The sequence below is a fragment of the Pinus tabuliformis genome, chromosome 3_2, assembly GCF_031772625.1.
Source record: "Pinus tabuliformis cultivar Carrire ecotype Pingquan chromosome 3_2, CPIR1, whole genome shotgun sequence".
Classification (NCBI taxonomy): domain Eukaryota; kingdom Viridiplantae; phylum Streptophyta; class Pinopsida; order Pinales; family Pinaceae; genus Pinus; species Pinus tabuliformis.
The window spans coordinates 1,170,972,785-1,170,977,199 of record NC_142302.1 but is presented as its reverse complement, the minus strand read 5'-3'; the positions used below and the strand labels follow the sequence as shown (position 1 = coordinate 1,170,977,199).

The 4,415-nt window shown below is 37.7% G+C and overlaps 1 pseudogene; it reads left to right on the top strand.

The window, feature by feature from the left end:
• The first annotated feature begins 738 nt into the window (after window positions 1–738).
• LOC149184880 (serine/threonine-protein phosphatase 5 pseudogene) lies at window positions 739–2,028 on the top strand (annotated as a pseudogene).
• The last annotated feature ends 2,387 nt before the right edge of the window (window positions 2,029–4,415 follow it).

The window sequence follows — 4,415 nt, the reverse complement described above, 5'->3', positions numbered from 1 at the left end:
GGGATGCATATCAAGCCGGTTCCCTAGAAAAATTGGCAGGCGGGGACATGAAATCAATTGAAAGAAGGGTTAAGTTGTCGGCATCTTGTCTTCACGGCGGTAGAGGGTTGCCCATAGTTGGTAGAGACATTTCTTGGCAGGAAGCATGTGGTCCTGCCTATTGTTCCTCTTTGCCTAAGGGCTCCTCAACATCGTTTTCAAGCGATTCAGCAACACCCGCATGGAATGTAGCTGACAGTCCTGGAAGAGAAAACTACATAGAAGACGGGAGCCCAAAGATATTAGTGAAGGCAACATATAAAGGTGAAAAGGGACAACCAACAAAGATTGTCAAGGAAGTTCATGAAAAAGAGACCATGATTTATGAAAACCTAGCAGAATATGATCATGATGTCATGATGATAGGCACGATTGAGTCAGCCGTGGGAGATGTTGAGTTGATCAACCTCAAAAACGTACCTCAAAGAAGACGACATGAAGAAGAGGTTCACCTAGCAAAAGGTGAGGAAAAGGAAGAAGAGCTGACAATGACAAGAAGTCAGCAACATGATCAAGGAGGAAAAGAAAGTAGCACTCATCAAGAAGCTAATGTATGGGAGAAGGAGCTAGAGTTACTGGAGAAATGGCTAAAAACACCAGTACCTGCTGAAGACTGCAAGAGGTTGGCAGTAAAAGAACAAGAAGTAGGGGAGGAAGTTCACAACTGTGACACAGTCTAAATGTGTGAAACAGAGGAAGATGCAGCTGGACAGCAGTAGCCAGCTAAAGCAGGAAGGGAGAATTAATGAAGAATACCAGCAAGAAGATCGATTGGAAACAGAGATTGAAGACATAAAGAAACTGATGTTGAAGCAGACTAGAAGGCAAAGGCTGGAAACATCAGAAAAAGTGATAAGCAAAGTACAAAAAAAATTTCAGCAGGGTAAGAGAATTTGTCCAAATGATCCTGATGCCACCAAAAAGCTTGAAGAAACTGAAACAACAGTAAAAAATTTTAGATTTATTGAGGCCATCTCAGTGAATGGTCTTGAGAATCACTCTGTTGACGATTCCATTAATTTTCATTCAATAAAGGTAGAGCAACAACATAGAATAGAAGGAGAAAATGTAACATTGGAAATTATAAAGGAAGTGATGGAAGACTTTAAGAATCAGGAAAGTATACACAGAAGGTGTGCATTTCAAATATTGCTGCAAGTGAAGGATTTGCTGGAGGCAATGCCATCGTTGGTTGACATCGATATTCCGATTGGAAAGCAATTCACTATTTGTGATGACATCCATGGTCAATATTATGACCTTTTTAACATCTTTGAGGTTAGTGAGCTTCCTTCGGAGGACAATCCTTATTTGTTTACTGGTGACTTGGTTGATCGAGGATCATTTTTAGTTGAAGTAATACTTTTGTTATTCGTATTCAAGTGTATGTGTCCAACTGAACTCTATCTTGCAAGAGGAAATCGTGAAAGCATGAGTATTAAATAGATTTATAGTTTTGAGGGCGAAGTCAAGTCCAAGTACAGTGGAAGCATGGTTGAGCTTTTCACTGAAGTGTTTTTCTACTTGCCTTTGGCTCATGTCCTCAATGACAAGTATTTTGTTGTCAATGGTAGTCTTTTTAGTGTTAATGGTATAAAACTGGATGATATCAAAGACATTGTTCGGTTCCGAGAGCTACTTGAAGAGGGTCTGATGTGTGAAATACTTTGGAGCGATTCACGGCCACACAAAGGGCATGGACCCAACAAACGAGATGTTGGTTTATCTTTTGGAGAAGATGTGACCAAAAGGTTTTTCCAAGAAAACAATCATGCACAGGTGGTCAGGTTTCATGAAGTTAAAGAGGAAGATTATGAAATTGAACACCACGGCAAACTTATTATAGTGTTTTCACCTCCAAACTATTATGACCAGACAAGGAAGATGAAGCAGGAAGCAGCTGACATGCAGCCTAAACAGAGGAGTAGAGCATATGGACAACTCCAGGACAAAGTCTGGGTTTCTTCATTCCTTTTTGAAAGCACATGATCAGGAGATCATGAATGTTTTCAACCATGAGAGTCTGATGCAGGAGCATCTAGACTGGGCCAGCAATGTGACGGGGTGGTCACATGTTGTGGCTAAATGCAAGACTTGAGGAAGACTTAGTTGTTAAATTTGTGTTAATTTCAATAAGGGTAGGTAGTTAAAAGTGGTCTAGTTTAGTTAAATGTTGAGTTATAACTGAATAACTAATTCTTTCTTGTGTGGAAAGAAGTAGTTAGGTATGACTGATGTATAACTTCCTTTTGGTAGAATAGAACGTGGGGAGAGGTAGGAGACAGGGGTTTTTCCTGTAAATCTATGAACAACTGAAAGGGCCATGGATTTTGAATATCTGGCCATGAACAAGAGGCTCTTTGTAATTGTTGTTTTTATCTCTGTAGAATTTGACTTTTGAGCCATATGCACATTGTTGAATTCGATTTTGTATGAATATGTTTGGTTTTAATAACCTTTGTGATGTGACTCTACACATGGAGTTAGTTCTGGAATGTACGCAGGAGTAACCTCTATGTAAATCGGTTCTTACCAGTATATGTCTCATCTATAAATTTTTGGTGTTTTTTTTTCCTGCGTGGAATCACTGATTGGTGTGAGTATGTTCAGTGATTATACATTCGACATTAGTGGTGTATTTGAGAATAACACTGGTTAAAAAAATATGTGACCGATTTTGTTATATGATGAACATAATCATTTTGGCAAAAAGAAATCGATGTGTATGTGATAGCCACCAATTGTTTGCTATGTTGATTGATATGGAGTTTGGTTCTTTGCTATGATAAATGAATTGTATAGCCATCGATCGTTTGTTGGATTGGTCGTTATGGAGTTTGGTTATCTGCTATTATAGTTGATAGTATTTAATACAGACTTATGGTTATGACCATCAGTTCCTCAATTCAAATGATTGTAGATGCAGTTGCCCAAACACTACAATAAACCAATGCGTAGAGCACAGGTCTATAAACAAAGGGCAGTGTGGTTTTAAAACCCAATTTGATTATCAAATTGAAGGCGTTGAGCAGTGAAGGTCTCAACTACTGAGCTATTCTGTGGTGAGTTTGTAGAACTCTGTTTCGGTGTAGAGCCAGAGAGCGTCCGATGGAGATGACGAGAAGCCAAAGGTCGATGTGTGGGGTATGAATTTGCCAGGTTGAGCTTTTAAAGCATGGGCACATTCTTTTATTGAACTTTGATTTCAAAATCCAGCCATATGTGAATGTTGAAATGAGAGGTAATTGGGTTTGGTTATGAATTGAGTAAATCCTATGTTTTGATAAGTTTATGCATGAAGTTTTAAATTGGGATTGTATTGAAGTTTGGGTTCAATAGCAGGAACCGATGTGAGGCATGGTTATTAGCCATAAGTATTTGTAATTGGAATAGAGCTTGCACATATGTGAATTAGTTGAATGATAATATAAAGGAGCTTCCGCATATGATGGTTTGTGAGATTGCTCGGACATTGAAGAATTACTTGGGCGATTATTCGAGATGTGGTTTTTATATGCCTGAGAACGGAAAGATTCTGGGTTTTGCGGGGTAGACCTGCATCACTTTTCTTCACTAGAGATTAAATTCTTTACTAAAACTGATATATTTTCTTGGTTGTTCATAAACACTCCCAAGGATCAATCAATTTATTGTTATTCTTCAATCTTGTTGGTTTGTTTATTTTTGAACAACTCTCTAATGACTCATTATTTTTGGCACAATGGTGACAAGGACGGATATAAAAACAATGATCTTCCATTCGCCAACTTGATTACAATGTCATCATTTGCAAATCTATTGTGGTTGTGGAACAAGATAAAGTGAATATGAATCATCTTGAATAAATATAACACTATGAAATTTGATGGGTTTCGAATAGTCCAAAATATGAAAGGGCACATGTTTATCATATCCATAACTATTTCTACTCTTGATAACGACTTCTTCTAAAATTCTGATGATGGGCTTGGGAAGTGTAGGTTGATCTTGATCATGTACAGCTACATCATTTTCTCCGTTTGAAGTTATAACGTTGAATGGGTTGGAATCTTCATCTTCATCATCATCCTCAAAAGGTAGGTTGTTATGAACTAGAACTAGTTCATAAACATGACTCTTCTATTCCAGCTCATCTTGTTGAGGTTGTGACTCAAGTTGGAGAAACTCAATCGTCTCATGTGCATGATGTAGATGCACTTTAATATAAACAAGTGTGGCTTTGCAAATTTTCATTGTATCCTTAATGGTATATAGTATTAGAGTATTGAGTAACTCTAATACTCAAAAAATTTCCATTTTCAAAAAAAAACCTTCAATCAACTTAGAAAGGTGCCCGCTTCAACTAAAAATGTACCCAATGTGATTCAACCTATAAT